This window comes from Branchiostoma belcheri, unplaced genomic scaffold (genome assembly GCF_001625305.1).
Source record: "Branchiostoma belcheri isolate BF01 breed outbred unplaced genomic scaffold, Haploidv18h27 scaffold4, whole genome shotgun sequence".
Classification (NCBI taxonomy): Eukaryota; Metazoa; Chordata; class Leptocardii; order Amphioxiformes; family Branchiostomatidae; genus Branchiostoma; species Branchiostoma belcheri.
This window is the reverse complement of record NW_017804020.1, coordinates 3,720,392-3,737,448: the sequence shown is the minus strand read 5'-3', so window position 1 is coordinate 3,737,448 and position 17,057 is coordinate 3,720,392. Positions and strand designations below refer to the sequence as shown.

Here is a 17,057-nt window from a genome sequence, read left to right as displayed (position 1 = left end):
CGTCTCTCTCTCTCTCTGTGTGTGTGCATGTGTGTGTGTGTGTGTGTGTGTGTGTGCGCGCGCGCATGTGTGTGTATGTGTGTGTGTATGTGTGTGTGTTTGTGTATGTATGTGTGTGTGTATGTATGTTTGTGTTTTTGAGTGTGCATATGTGTGTGTGTGTGTGTGGTTGTTGTGGTTGTGTGTGTGTGCGTAAGTGTGTGTGTGTGTTTGAGTGTGCATATGTGTGTGTGTGTGTGGTTGTTACTCCGTGAAGGAGGTCAGGTACCTCCGGACGGAGTGTTGTAATCGGCTGATTTTTCATGTTCGCAGTCAAAACACTGGGTTCTCTTTGTGTAATCGGCACGCAATTTGATACGCCGTCTGCGGGCATGCCCGTGTTGATGCACGAATGTGTATTTTTGCCGTTGCTGCTTTCGCGGTCAATGTAATATCGCAGACGCACCCCTACAATTACGAGGCGAATTGGAACGGTCCAGAAAAACGCGTTGTTTGGAATAGCGGGGGGGAGGTAAAAGTTCATGCAGATACGGGGTGGTTTTTATAAGTGGTTCCAGATGTTTTTGCCCACGGTTAAGAGATGCCAAGTTTTTTGGAAGATGTTCGCAGCCAAAACGCATTCTGCCGTACGTCGCATATCTGTGTAATTTCGCATGTGGTGTTGCATTATGTCCGGGATGATGCACGTCTTTTTATTTTTACCGTAGCTGTTTTGATATTGGAGTAAATGCATATTTTAGAAACATCCCTACTTTTACAATCCTGTGGAATAGGCCATAGGTTTAGGCAGTTGTCTGGTAGCAGAGGTACTGTAAGCAGATATCCTGGTTATCTGGCCGACGGTAGTAACACTCGCGGTGATTACGGCAACTCCAGGCGCGCTTAATTAGGTACAGGCACGGTAAGACGGCGGGGCTGACCATGATAGTCCGATCTTTACCTTCGCCAAGAAGGTTATGTTTTCAGAGGCGTTCGTGTATGCGTGTGTGTGTGTGTGTGTGTGTCTGTAAACACGATAACTGAGAAGGCCTTGATGATTGTCTTGATACTTGGTAGGTGGGTAGGTCTTAATGAGACCTACAAAATGATTAGTATTTTGGGCCCCCTAGCAGCTTGTTACGGTACTGCAGCTGAACTTCCGGTTTTGATATCTCATGATCCAGACATGCCAGGGTGACGAAATTCAGATGGCACGTAGCTCTTGTGCTGGGAAAGAAGTGACGTGAGTTTGGGCCCCCTAGCGGCTTGCTCTGGAACTGCAGGACTATCTATTTGAATATATTCAAAAGAGAATAACTCAAGAATCGGTTGACGGATCGTCGTGACTTTTGGTATGCAGGTAGCTTACGTGATGCTTAATATAATTATGTGACAATTATGCAAATATGGATGTAATTTGCATAATTTATGGAGAAATTCTATAAATCAGCTGCATTCCATCATAGGACTATTGAAGCTTGTCGCATTGGTAATTGAGAACGAGATAGACACAGGCAGATATTGATTATTTAAATGAAGACTTAATTTGCATAATTAATGAGAAAATGTTATAATTCTGTAATGATAACTGCCTGGAATTTCATATTTATGGTCTTTGAAAGTACAGTGAAGGTGAACATCATTAAACATAATGTATTCAAATCAGGACCTCATTTGCATAATTTATGAGGAAATGCTAGAATGGCATTGTTTGTTAATATAAGACTGTCTTTTGGTTGAGAATATGATAAACTGATAAAATTCATAAGAAAGAGGATCCTATTTGCACAAGCAGGGGGAATAATCTATCATTTGTCAGCCATAAAGATTAACATCATTTGGCGAAGGTATGAGATCGGGGAGCTCTAGTTATGTGAATGCAATGATTGTGTGTGTGTAATTAAAATGAACTTCGAACTTGAAGCACAGTATCTTTACACGCCCTGGGAGCAGTAATGGATTTAGCTCTTTGTATGTTTTATGCTTGTGACGCGCCGTCATTGTATTAACCGTTGCCTAATTTAATATAATGTCTGCACAGTAGGTCTGGCGTTGACGCTTGGGATTTTGTTTAAATATGTAAAACTTCACGGAGGATTGTCACCTATGGCTTCTTGTTTATGGTTGTGTGTGTGTGCGTATGTGTGTGTGTGTGTTTGTGTGTTTTTGTGTGTGTGCATGTGCGTATATATATGTGTGTGTGTGTGTGTCAGGTGTGTGTGTATGTGTACATGTGTGTGTGTGTGTGTGTGTGTGTGTGTGTGTGTGTGTGTGTGTGTGTGTGTGTGTGTGTGTGTGTGTGTGTGTGTGTGTGCATGTGCATGTGTATGTGTGAGGGTCTGCATGGGGGGTCCCGGCAACAGTTAACGGTATACGTAACTTCAACAAGGCCGGTAACTCCTAACGGTCAGGACGGTCGGCAAGGCTTAACGGTAAATTGACAGGCATTTTTCTTCCAGCTGCACTAGATTTGGTATGTGAATTTGTGAGAAAAAGTGATCACTGACAAAATTAAGTATACCTTACATGTAATGATGAAGCACGCATAAAAGGTACTTCACACTTGTGTTTCCTGTGTTTCCCGCCTGCCCTGGTACCCCAGTGTGCCACAAATAAAGGGGAGTCCGAGTCGGCCAGGGACAGCTTGAATAATTTTCCGTCGGCGCCCAGGTTTTATCGATGGATTTTGGGAGGCGCTCGCAATTTAGGGGATCCGGAGGCATGCTCCCTATTGAAATTTTGGATTTTCAAGCCTTAAAAAACGCAATTTCCCGCATTTTGAGAGGCAAATCATGGAGTTGAGAGCGTTTGTCGGTCCTTCGGATATGTTTTCCTATTTTTACCCAAGATTTTTGTTAATTTTGTCTTGCAACTTGACTGATTGGTTTTAAAAAAATTCCGTCACACTCCACAAAGTTTCGAAAAACTGGTGCTGGCTAGAGCCCAAGGGGACTGGGCGCAGAAGGCGCTAGTCGAGCGCCAAAGGCACTGAGAAACAAACCCCGGAACCTGAAATATTACACAATCACTGAATTGCATTCAATCAACAGAGTATAAAACATTCTCAGCAACATACAATATTGCACATAATACTGCCACTTAGCTTACAAGCTTGAAAATGCGTATGAAGTGCATGCATTGCACGACCACAATATTTCAAGATGTTCAATTAAAATGGTTATCAAGTGATATGGGTATTACCTGTGTTTCTGCCACACACGCCCTCACCTGGACCTGAAATTAAGGGGATGATAGCATAGTGTAATTATTTTAAAAAATGGTCTGATTAGCAGCACATTGACAGTGTGCTGACTTGAAACTCCTAATATACAATATAAAAAGACACATTATGGATGGATATCACTTGTTATACTGTTGTATGAGTGACGTCTCTTTTAAAAAAGAAGCAGTGGAAAAGTTACCCTTTTGGCAAATGAAATATTTCTCCCGTCCACAGGCATCATCGTCCCACTTGAAGTTATAGGAAGACCACTGCTGGACACAACCCGTTGGTGGCACGTTTCTCGGTTCCCCCGGCGCCCAGTTACTGTAGTCACAGTCATCCACAGAAGTTCCATCCGACCATGTGAAGTCATAGCCCCCCTATGTACGACAGTAATATTAGCTACATTTCATTTCAATGCATCGGCCATATCGTACTGTGAAAAGATCGTAGTTAGATACGGTATAACGTATATGATATTAGTACAACGGAATTAATTGAAAAGGCTGCGGCGGGGGACAATAAGGCCTTCTAACTTAAACTACCTTTGACCCACTGCCTATGTCAAGGACAACATTTTCATGGCAATCGGAAGTACTAGTCTTGAATTTGTTGGGAAGACTGTCTACACACGACTGCAAGGAAATTGTGAGTTTGCAGTGAAAACAATTTTGTGTTATTTATTACCTACACATGTACGAAGTCTAGTGAACAGGGCACTGTATCGAATGATCTGCTTACCTCGTCGTCACTGAGGCCTATCCAGTAGTCTCTTCTGGCATCAGCGTCGGCGTTGATCATTTCAAGAAGGAAGTTGTGCAGAGCTTCAGTTTTGATGTCCACAAGATGGCCGCCGTCTGCAGCACACCTTTGTTTGGCAGCGTAGTAGGTCTTGGCCTCGGTGTATATCTTGTACTGCGTATCACCTCGCTGTGTGTACGCTGTGTGTTGTAGATCGATGAAGAAATTTTGGATTGCATTTTTGATTGCTTACGTATTTACGTAACAATCATTCAATGGAGTTATCATGGCATTGCATCACATATATCTAATAATAGTATATTTCTACCAGGGACGTCAACGGATTTAGTATGACAAATAACGCTCTATGTAGAATTAAACCGACCAATAACGCTCAACGATGAATATACCGATAACGCTTGAATTAGAGCAGGCCAGCAACGATTAACGGTGAATTAAAATAGCCCATAACGCTTAACGAAAAAGGGCATGCAGGTCCTCATGTGTGTGTCATACTCATATAACATAACATAACACAACATTACAAAACATGTGACGCTTTGGAGTCCTTGTCATCTTCAACCGATTTTTCCAGCTCCTTTGCACACAATTTTAAGTGTTCACTAGTTCTGTTAGTTCACAAGAATGGTGACAGATTTCACTCGACACATCCGGCAATAATCTCCAGTTGTAGTAAGTTTGAATTGTCATTGAATATGTTAATGAGCGAGCATACCTCGTTCACAGACAACTCCGGCATCTTCGCTGTGCCCACAGTTATGTGACCCCCAACCGTTGTGTGCACAGTCAGAAATGGCTGTCTCGGAACCATGGCAGCCTACATTGTCCAGCAAGATCGGGCCGGACCCCTGTCCAAACGCTGCTGATCCACGAGCGTCTGTTGCACCGGGATATCCCAGCTGACGGCAGACCACGTGAGCGTCACTCAGCTCCCAACTATCGTCACAGACGGTCCCCCATTGTCCGTTGTGGAACACCTCAACTCTGCCTTCATTGGAGGAACTTCCGCCAACAAGTCGGATACTAGTATCTGCAGCTGGAAGAAGTATCCTTTATTGTTATTATGTCTCTTACTGTCTGTCTGTCTGTCTGTCTGTCTGTCTGTCTGTCTCTCTCTCTCTCTCTCTCTCTCTCTCTCTCTCTCTCTGTGTGTGTTTGTGTGTGTGCGAAGAAGGCAACCCTGCCTTTTATTGGAGGACATGTCGGATACCTGAAAGAGGTAACAGTGCAGAAAATAACTACATGTTTGGAATCAAATTATCGATAAATGCATTGTTATAGGTCCACAAAACAAGCAAAACTCCTTTGGAAAAGCAAATGTGTTCCTTTGTTCAATCGATGCGGTGGAAAATAACAAACATTTTATTACATGTAGACAGATCATCTACCTTGAAACCGCAACGGCGTAATAAGAAACAATTACCGAGCTTTTTCTATACAAAACACTAAAGAAAATTCAAAGTCTTACCACCAGAGCGAGCAGCAGTGGGACAAACAGTCGGGCGTGGCGTGTCTTCTAGAGAGGTGACCAGTAAACAAAATTAAAGCCATAGTTCGACATGTCTACATGTAAAACATCTAGCTAGTTCTATGATTAAGATATCAAATTACAAAATGTATTTGAAAATATTGTGTAAAAATTGCCAGCAGGACAGCACCTTATTGAAAGACTACGTTTGTATTAAAATCACAAAATCCGCTCGTGCAGAACGTGGGACAGAAGAAAACGTAGCACTTAAAAGCTACATGTAACAGCAGCTGCATTTACTTTTCCAATAAAAATATGACTAAAGAAATTTCAAAGTCTTACCAACAGGGCGAGCAGCAGTTGGATGTGGCGTCTGTTCTAAAGATGTGACCAGTAAAACAAAAATCAAATCCCTAGTTTGACATGTCTACATGTAAAACATAATTTTGGCAAAATTGAGAAAACACATTTTGACAAAAAAAGCACCTTTCTTCCAAATTGTTTTTTTTTAATCTTAAATCTTACATTATATGTTATGAAATAAAGAGCACCAAAATATATGTAAAACAAGAGTTCTACGACTTCGGCATCTCGTATACAGTTTTTTTTAACAATAACATCACTATTACAAGAACTTAACTATCATGAATGTACTTGGCAGTAGTGTGACGGTACTCACCACAAGTGATGCCCTTTATACAAACCCCGAATGTTGGTCTGGAAGACCACGTTCCCATACTGTGCGAATGCTGGATGTTCTCTTCGCAGCTCCTCTGAATGACGTTATTACTTGCGTACGCCGGTCCGGGAGAGGCGCCGGTGTTGCCGTGCCAGCACCCGAAGTTTCCCCCGGCCGCGAGCAGTCGTTGCGCGTCTCCGTACTGCGGGATCCCCTGGAGCAGGTCCCGGCACGGGGTGGTGCGGTGTGCGGTGTCGCGCTGGTCGATGTAGCACATGGTCCAGCCGTCAGGAACCCTGTACCCGGTGGACTGGTCAACCTCGACTGTCGCGTGCCGCAGTATGGTACCACAGCAGTTCCCTGCAACAAGTTGTAAATTTTAATTTCGTGGAACATAGAGTGGATGTTTGTTTGTACCTTTTGTTTGTTCCCATTTACGTATGCGCACTCGCTTTATTCTCTGTCTCTGTCTGCCTGACTCTGTCTCTCTTTGGGGCAGATGCGCGCATGCCCAGAGGGCCCTAGGTGAGACCCCAGCACCGCATGTACAAGAATAGTGTAAGTGTAAAATGTCTTAATCTTGGGCACTGTTGCTTTTTGGAGCTGGATGTTATAGGTAAGGATTATTTCCATTTGATTATTTAAAAGAAAATGGAGTTTGGGTCATGTTTGGGGTGTCCGGGTCGCAAATGAAGTTCTGAGTTTGCATGCAATCATCAGCTGGTGAGAGGTCAAAGGGCAATCGTGCCTGTTCGGCTTAGGTTTTGGATACCTTTAGGAGTATAGAATTTTTTTATATCAAGAAAATGGAGGCCGAGTTACCATATGAATGTGTGCTTTTGATGCGGTTTAACTCGTGTAGGTGACTTTTCACACCTTCTTTCTTACATGTTTTCCACGCATTTGAATGGGACATGTACAGTCCATTACCGGTCTTTGCCCTGCATGTGTGTGTGTGTGTGTGTGTGTGTGTGTGTGTGTGTGTGTGTGTGTGTGTGTGTGTGTGTGTGACGTATAAAAACAAACCTAAAAAACAGTAGTTTAAATATATTTCTACAATACCTCTATTTTGAGTTTGACACTACTCTTGCAAAAAGCCTTCGAGAATAAGATTGCAGATAAACGTTATAATCATGAAGCAATATCTCAAAGTCTTACCAGCGGTACCAACAGCTGGAAGTGGCGTCTGTGCTAGAGAGATGACCAAGTCCCGGGTGTTCCCAACCCGCAGTTTCACTGCATCAACCCTTCTCTTCACTTCTGTAACCCGGGCTGAAAGATACAGTTTAGTTAAACTTTCATGTTAGAAAAAGTCTGTCCCTAAATTTATTTTTCGGCCTTTATTTAACCTTGAAGTTACACTATCGGCTGGGGTTACTAAGTACTTTCAAGTGTTCAAGGGGGAGGTCAGGGGTCACATAAGCACATATTAGAACTTATATAACATGAACTTATATAACATTCAATAAACAGTACATTTCAAACTTACAGTCTTAAACTTACAGTCTTATGTCCAGTCCTAGTGGCTTATTGCAACATGTTTATAAATGCTGTCATGGAGGATGCCTTTCTTATATTTGGTGGTAAATTATTCAATGTCAATGCACATGAATACGCTATCACACGAATACTCTTGTATACACGTAGCTCTCTACGGACCATCGGTACATGCAATTGCTTTTACACTGACTGCCCTGTCGCTAGAGTAAATGAACGTCAGTCTCATATATTCGGGTGACAGACCGTTGTAGATTAACAGTGTCTTCTGGTGTCTATGTATAGATCTAATTTCCTTCATCACCCCATTTAAAAATTAATTAAGGCCACACCAATCTAATTTGTTGCTTCACGGATTCGCCAGCTTCATATTTTGGCCCCAACAGTTGAAAGGAGTCCCTTCTCTTCAGAGGTCTTACAGTTTTTCCATCTATCTTTGCAGTGGTTTGATTAAAAGTTTCAGATTCATTGCTTGAATTACAAACCAGTCCGGTATGTTAACTTTATGGCTTCTAACATAGTATTTGGGGCTATCATAGAATGCCTAGGTCTATTTTTCGCCTTTCATATTTTTCTGAAAAAATCCGAGAACCTACAAATCAAATTGGTGTGGCCTAACTATATACTTTCAACAAAAGTTGAAAAGGAGTAAAGCTTCGTACCTTTCAAATGAGCCGCTTGCTGTGTGGTTATTAGTCCGAAGACTCCCGTGAAACAGCAAAGGGCAAATGTACACAAGAGGACGGAGGCTTTGTGGAAGGCCCTGGAGCCCATCGTGAGACGTTTTCGTCTAAAAATGATACATTAAATCAGAAGTTAAGGTGTTTGCGGTTTACAAGAAATTCCACAATCAACAGCATCTACTGATTCTGTTGAATCTTTCCTTTCATATTTGCGAATAGGTGCACTGGTGTACCCAACCTAAAAAATTGGGTGCACAAAAATTTTGGAGGTGCACCATACAAGATAAAATAGAATGAAATATGCAGAATGTCAGAAAAAACTAATGGACACTTAATATCCTGTATACTACTATACATCTAACATCTTTACATACTTAAACCTACAAAAATATTTGAGTGCACTGGTGCACCCACAGAAAAAAATTGAGTGCACAGCTCCAAATTTGGGTGCACTAAGGTGCACATGCACCCAGTACTTCAAGCCCTGCATTGTCACATTAGATAGCTATACTTCTATCTCTAAAAGAGGAATACACAAAATGTTCGTCAATAACAGCTAACACGCCTGGTTTCGTCCTTGATCTAAGCAAAGCGCGAAGTATTCAGCGGCTTTTGCCGACTCGTATTCGGAACCCGCCATTTTGAATACCCATAATATTCGGATTACAGAATTCGGAACCCGCCATTTTGAATACCCAGAATTCTACAGGTGAATCGCGTAAATTTCTTATATGAGGAAAGACCAAGATGACTTACAAGTTAACAGACTGATCCTTGTCCTTGGACGTCTTACTATGATCAAGCACTGCTTCTTGAAGTAGCGTGAATTAATACTACAAGTCTGCCAAACACCGCGGCCTTGTCCTTCTTCGAACCTTGTTTATAATAAGATTACATATCTGTTTGGATTGAATTAGACCCACGCAAGGTGACCGGCATTGTTGAAAGCACTTAACTCCTACAACACTTTAACCAACGTGGGGACCTTTTAATGGAAGCCCATACTAAATGCTAGCTTTAGTCCATTATCAACTAAGCTGAATTTTAACTTAATTCAACTCATTCTAAATTGAATCGGCGCCACAACTAATTGAGCCTTAGAAGTGCATATAGACAATCTGTTGTTGCCTCCTTACGTACATGTATGAAGCACATGGCAACGACGTGATCTGTTGATCAGGCTAAAACTGATTACGTAGGAACTTTCGTCAACCACAACTACGAAATAACAAGGACAGTATACAGTCTGTATGTCTACATGTATAATGTCCTTGGTAATGTCCTTGAAGATTTCAGCGATCTTGAACCCTTTAAAATCATACACCATTAGCTTCCATTTACATTGTTGCAATCCTTCATGTGATCATGAATTTTCTCCTGTATATCCCACCTGATATAAAAAGCATTTGGAGTTAAAGATCGACTTTACTGTTGGATTAGGTCCCAAAAGTTTAGACATGTAACTGTTTTGACCTACGTTTTGCAGCCAGGTGTTGTCGGCTCACGAGAGCCTCTTGCGGATAGATGGTTGGTTGCAGGTATAGATGCCGTACATAGGCCCACTTTACATACTCCGCGAAGTCAACTTGAAAAATTTCTATCCACACACGGGGCCGCAAAGCGACTTGGCACTCCTGCTGTGCCACCGTCCCACCAAGTCGACTTGGTGGCTCGGTCTTTCCTGACTACTACGCAGAGATGCTCAAGTCGACTTCGCCCATATACACACGCGAAGCTAGCGGACTCGGCACCCCGCTGGCCGACTTAAGTCTGGTCTGGATACGACTCAAGTCGTCTTGATTAGAATGCGACTTGAGTTGAATCATTTCTCTTTACACAGGGAAATTTTCTCTCAAGTTGACTAGCTCAAGTCGTCTTGAGTTCTAGTTGACTTGAAAAAGTTTTGTGTAAAGCAGGCCATAATGTTTCATTTGTGTAGACTCGGGGGTTATGTTTTGTATTCTAAAGAACATTCGTCAAGTATGTTTGCCAAACTAGAAGGTTCATGGGCCTGCTTTACACACACCATTTCTAAGTTGACTCGGCGAGGTCGACTTGAAAAATTTCTGTTCACACACGGGGCCAAAAAGCGACTTGACACTCTACTTGAGTTGAATTATTTCTCTTTACACATTGAAATTTTCGCTCAAGTCGACTAGCTCAAGTCGTCTTGACTTCTAGTCGACTTGAAAATGTTATGTGTAAAGCAGGCCATAGTCACTTCTTGGTGGTGTCGTTCTAATCTAAAGCATCCCGCTAGAGGGCAGTTGAACAAAGATATTATTTTCCACGCCCACGTTGCTTACACTAATAAGGACCTTTCCGGCCCATGATTAGCCAGCACAGACACTTCTGGTTGATAATCTCCGGCTGATTCAAGGACCGCGCACTCCGCAGCTGCGGCCTGCGGGAGGCGGAATCAGGACGACTCGTACCATTACCAACTCGGCCCACCGCTCTGGTCAACTCGGCCCACCGCTCTGGTCAACTCGGCCCACCGCCCTGGTCAACTCGGCCCAACCACCAAATTGACACAAAATATTGCAAACTAGCAACTCCATGACGCTAGGAAATCAGTAGATCATCGCAGCGTCTCCCTACCAACAACCGACGGTCTCTGACATTGCTCCCGGTAGGTAGAAAACTCCTTTCTTTCTTTCTCTTCGCAATATTAGTATTAAACGACTGGTATATTTATGCCGTGGTCATCATTTTGTCTTCGTGTCTTATATTTTATCATCAGTAGTGAATTTTTTTTATCATCCGTTTGTGGATAGTTGATCACGACGGCTCTTGTTGTAGACCATGTCAGAACAGCCGAACCTAGAAAGTCAGGAAGCGCTTGTTTAATTTTTGATCCATCTCCGTACGCTTTGGCAAATTCCATGGCAAGTTATATAATGGTTTATTCGCAAATTCGCACAAGACTAAAACAACACTGAACCCATTGAAGATAGACTGCGTTATTAATCTGGTGGATCTAGTACATATATATGCGTTTGTATTCAGAAACGTGCTTATTGCTAAGCCTTGACTAGCCGTGCTGTTTTCAATTCAAGAACGAAAAATGAACACTTCATATGCACAACAAAACGATCATATAGTATATAGCGAAAGCACTGAATGCACCAGTAGACTCAACATACTCTGTGGAGTGCCTGTCAACAATGTAATAGTACTCATTATTTTTTATAGACTTTTTGTCTTTCGTTGTCTTTTACATATTCAGGGCTACGCGTAGGCACGGCTCTGCGTGGGCATTCCAGGATTAGGCCACACCAAGTAAATTTTATGGATGACGTCCTTTGGAGACCCTAAATCTAATGCGAGAGGGCGAAAAAAAAACAAGAAAGAACCTGAAAAACAAGATGCCTAGATTGGAAATAAACTAAAAGACGACAAATTTTAGGACACAAATTGAATGAGGTGACACAGTGTAACAAGCAAGAAGTCTTTTATTCATCATCAAAAAAGCAATGAATCAGGTGGAATTCCGGCAGTTATCGTCCTGTCCTGTTTCTTTCATCACATTTTTGCAGGCCTGCAGAAACAAAGCATGTGCTCTTTACCCATTTGGCGTTACGGGTTTCACGTCAACCTAACGATTTGTGGCACTGTCGTGACTCTTCGGTCATAGTTACAGGAAACGGAATTTCTTGTGTTTTTTTTTCTAGGAACAGGCCAAAATCAATGCGCGCGCTGACGTCATCCATAAAATTTACTTGGTGTGGCCTTATCTAGAGTCGTGCCTGCGGCAAATCTAGCTAACTTCTTAAATACGTATACGCGAATACTATCAGAAACCGTGCATGATTCTAACAACATATGGCATGAACATATGGCATGGATAGGCACGGCTCTGGCTAAAATACAGACGGCTATTAAATTGCGTCGTGCACTACACAGTACATACAGAACACACATGGCATATTTCAACACAAAGCATCCTAACCTTCGATGTAAGCAAGGCGATAAATAGTCTAAAGAGAAATGCAATAGATAACCAAAGTAACAATCAGTAAGACTCATATTGCTGATATATACTTCTGTAAATATATACATTTCTCTTCGATAGTTCACCCCAGCAGGCAAGTTTGAAAACATGCATTTAGGTGGAAGTTTGAAAACATGCATGCGTTCACAATTTAAAATCATGCTGCATTCTTTATACAAAATGAGAAATTGATGAAAACTGCTTCACAGATCTGCCAATCATCAGAAAATGCTAACATAACAGACGGCCAATCAAGCCTTTCAAAGCATCGCAAACTACCTACTATTAGTTTATCAACTCTAACGTTGCCAATGGTGACTATCAAATCAACTGAATGAATCAGTGTCAATCAGAAGAGAATAGGTCTTAGACATCACGTAAAACGTATTATGTGTATATCTTAAGCCTTGTAGACAGCTTGAATGAGGTTAATCAAAACTCAACTACATATATACACGTACGACAATGCGTGTTTCTGCAGCCTCAAAACGTTGTTTTGTTAATATGTTGTTGTGCATGGCAACAGCCAAAACAGCGACAAGACACAGGGAATGGATCTTTGATTAGCACAGTCCTTATTCAAGCCTCATGCCATTCAGGCCATGATCATTTGATTATATGGATGACATTCGCGCGCGCATGAAATTTCGGCCTTTTCAACCATACTGTAAATCGAACAAAACTGATGCAAAATGAGCAAATATATACCGTAAGTTGCAAAAAAAGTTTGGAAAACGATACCAATGTCGTAGGATGCCAAAATCAAACGAAAATGTAAAGAAATTAATTTCAAGACTAGATTATTCGTCATGCTATACTCTACGTCATTTGTCCAACCTTCATAACCATTTCATAATGAAAGCAACATTTTTTTGGCCAAACTTTTTTTTATTCTCACGCTCGCATCAGTTTTGGGGTTCCCATAGGATGTCATCCATATAATCAAATCAACATGGCCTAACCCCTTGAGGAAACTTTAAGAAAGAATGCATACTAGGCTTGCAAAAATAGAATTATGTACTTGGCTAAGAAAAAAAATTATTATTTTTAATCCGAATAGGTTTCATTTCTTCGTCTAAAGATTATGAATTGAAAGACAAAAATGTTTAAACAGTAGAGTCTGAGAGGAAATTAGAACGGGAATTCAGAGGGAATAATTTGCATATTTCTCCCTGTGTTCTATTTACATTTGTCCTCTTGCGTAGCTTTAGAATACACTTTAGAATATACTTTAGAATGTTAGTAAACACGTGTATGCACACACATACATGCACACAAAATACTAATTGGGTGTTTATGCAAGCTGTACAAATTCAGGTGATTAACGAATGGAAGCGATCTGCACATTCTACTTGAATAGCAATAGTGGAGTATTAAAATTTCTCTATGGGGACTAGCGTAAATGCAAGAAAGATGTGTTTTGAAAAAAAAAACACTAATTGGCTATTCATGCAAAATGTACAAATGCAGCTAATTAGAAATGAAAAAGAGTCCACCATTCCATGTCCTAGTTGAATAGCTATTGAAACTTTCATTTAGGACCTGGTGTAAATGCAAAAAGAAATAGTTGATTTCATTTGATCTGATTTGAAAGCAACAGAACAGGTCTTTTTCTTTGCTATTTATAATTTCTAAGGCCTGAACAAGAAATTCTCGGCACATCCTGCTGTTTGATATCTGTAGAATGTTAGGGGACTAAAAAAGATCTACTGATTGGCTAACCATTCAAAGTATACAAATACGCCTGATTAAAAGTCCGGACGAGAGTGCGGCAGTAGTTGAATGGCTATGATAAGGTATTGAAACTTCAAAACGAAGTCAGGCATAACTGGAAAACAGGAAAAGGAAATGTGAACAAAGAGAATGATACGCAGTTTTTGCCAAAACTGTGAAACTATGAAATTTCCTGCTTACAAATGCTTAACTGAAATGTGAACTTATGCAAAAATGTAATTGAAGATAATATATTTACGTTTATTGCAAATACTTGCCCGAGGGCTAATTGCAGTTACAAACAACATAAGAAATTAAAGAAAATACAGTGGTATGTGAGACTATATCAGCATTCTATGTCTAGCATTATACTATATTTTACAACATACATGGTACTAGTTTTACTGTGTTTTTTGTGGTAGGGAATGGTGGGGAAACGGTTGCTAGTTTTTATCTTAGTAACCATGTACAGCTGCATATGTCATACGATAACAAGTGTCTACAGAAGTATTTCTTTAGTCATTGCAATCGTTTTGTCATCTTTGATCTTTCTACAGAAAGCCTTCTGGTGTGTCATACAGATGCAAGAAGTATCATCATCAGAAATGCTTGGGGGTTCTTGAGAATCATCCTTTACCATGGCAACTGCCGGGGACTACATTCTCATTGTCGTCATCGGAAGTACGTTTTACATTAAAACAGCTTTCTTGAGATTTCGTTTCAATTCTCAACTTTCTCTTTACTTCCTTTCTTGGTAGGTTGAAGCTTTGCTTCCAGGCTATGATTCGCTGAGATGTTTATTGTACGCTGTACACACACATACGAGACCTCTGATTATTAGAAAGTAATAAAAATGATTCCTGATGATGAAACCATATATGGTGTGACACAAAATCCTCTTATCTTCGTTTTTCTAATTACTAGTATAGCAATTCTTTAGGCTCTGAAATTTTGTCTTCAGGCATTCTGTACATTGCTATAAGAACATTATTGCCGTGACTGTATTGTAATGAATTTCGGCCCATAATAGCGTGTATACGTAAACTGATATTTACGGTCACAAACCATGATATTCTCACTTATATTGAATACTATACGTTGTACATTACAGTTATCATCGTGGTGACTGTCATCGGCGGCCTCATCACCATTGTGGCCATCTGGACACGCCCGACATTGCGGAAACCCATCAACATCCCCCTAGCGAGTCTCAGCTGTACTGTCATCATCTTCGCCATCTTGTATTGCTCGTTTTGGATCCAGCATATCCTGTACCCAGAATGGGAGCCTCCGGCAACACTGTGCTGGATTTTAGGCTATGCCACCCCCGTGCTATGGGGGGTATCAGTATGCCACATTTTGTGTATCGCTCTTCAGCATTACTTCAAGGTGTGTGCCAATAGTGCACGTCTAACCTCCACGCCTGCCCTTGTAGTCATGCTCTCGCTCGCATGGTTGGTCCCCATCACATCTTTCTTGCCTCTTTACGCCGGTGAAGAAGTGAAGCTAGACCCGAAGCTGAAACGTTGCTCTATGGGAAGTTCTGACAAAGTTTGGGCAAAGATTTTCCCGGCCATTTTTGCCTTCTTAGCCCCATACGTGGCGACCCTAATTTTCTACGGTCTAATCGGAAATCATGTGAGAAAGAGTCAGAAACGTATTCAAGCTAACAGAATGCAGGATCCCAATCCAAACCGTTTGTCAGTAAAATACTCGTCTGAGAAAGGTAATGATGCCAGCCCTTCCACAAGCAGAGAGACCTACACGAAATCTTTGATAGAAAAGAAGGGTATGGCGTGGGAGGGGGGCGAAAGATACACATCACGTGATGAGGAACAGAAAGGCTGCAAATATTCTGTAGTGTGGGAGGGGGGCGGAAAATTCCACATCAAGTGGGGAGGAACGAAGAACGCAATGGCTGTTCAGTGCGGGAGGGGGATGAAAACTCCACAACACGCATTGATGAAGGAAAAAAAGGCAATGATGTTGTGGTGTGGGAGGGGGGCGAAAATTCCACTTCAAGTGGGGAGGAAGAAAAACACCGCAAATGTTCTGTAGTGTGGGAGGGGAGCGAAAATTCCACTTCAAGTGGGGAGGAACTAAAAGGAAATTACATAATCGGGGCAGGTAAACAGGAAGGCGCTGTTCTGGCAATAATACCAGATGCAATTAAGCAACAACGTCATGTTGGCCTGGGCCAAAATTACTCTGAAGAAAAAAAAGCCAATGACAAAATTGAGCCAGGTGAACCTAAAGCCATCGCCATAACTGTCACTACGGTGTCAGCAGATAGAAACAAACTACAGCATTGTGTCCCTGGCAACAGTTCACAAAATAAAAGCAATATTAATAACGCTGCCGACAGAATGATCACCAAAATGATGATGGCATTATTTGTTGCGTTTACTGTCTGCTGTATGCCTGTCATCCTGATGGCCTTTGCAGCCGACAAAGTCCCAGCAGAAGCCTTCACAGTCGGGCAGCTCCTGGCCGCACTAAACGGTGCTCTGAACCCGATCATATACGGCGTGATGAACAAAAATATCCGCCAGGGTACAAACATATCTGGGACAACGTGCTCAACTACATAACCTGAGTTTTATTTCATGAATCATTTTGGGAAGATGAACAGCCATGTGTTCTGGTCCAAAAGAAAAAAAAAATGCAGTATTGATTATATGTTATATAAATCGACAAAATCAAACAAAATCTTATCATGATCTCGATTTTCCTCAATTGATCTCGCATTTTGAATTTCGTGCGCAGTCCAAAAACATATGTCCGGTCCTGTATGATACAGTTTTTCTCGTAAACGTGATGTGCTAAATCTTTTATTTGGCATTTTTGGCTAAATGCATATGGCACACACACACACAACACCAGGTTTGTGTGAGGTATGTTCAACTACAGGTGTGCAATATTTTATGATTTTAGACCCTTTCCCCACTAGGATAAAATTGCCCGGATCGAACCAAATTGATTCGCTTTGATCCGGCTTCGAGCCGGATCCGGCTCCGAGCCGGATCAAAGCCGGATCAAAGCGAATCAATTCGACAAAA

General features: G+C 41.5%; 2 pseudogenes; one reads left to right on the top strand and one right to left on the bottom strand.

Moving 5' to 3' along the window:
- The window catches only part of LOC109476919, an 11,579-nt pseudogene extending 2,469 nt beyond the window's left edge, over positions 1-9,110 (bottom strand).
- Positions 9,111-10,777: 1,667 nt separating this feature from the next.
- Positions 10,778-16,594, top strand: LOC109477199 (annotated as a pseudogene).
- The last annotated feature ends 463 nt before the right edge of the window (positions 16,595-17,057 follow it).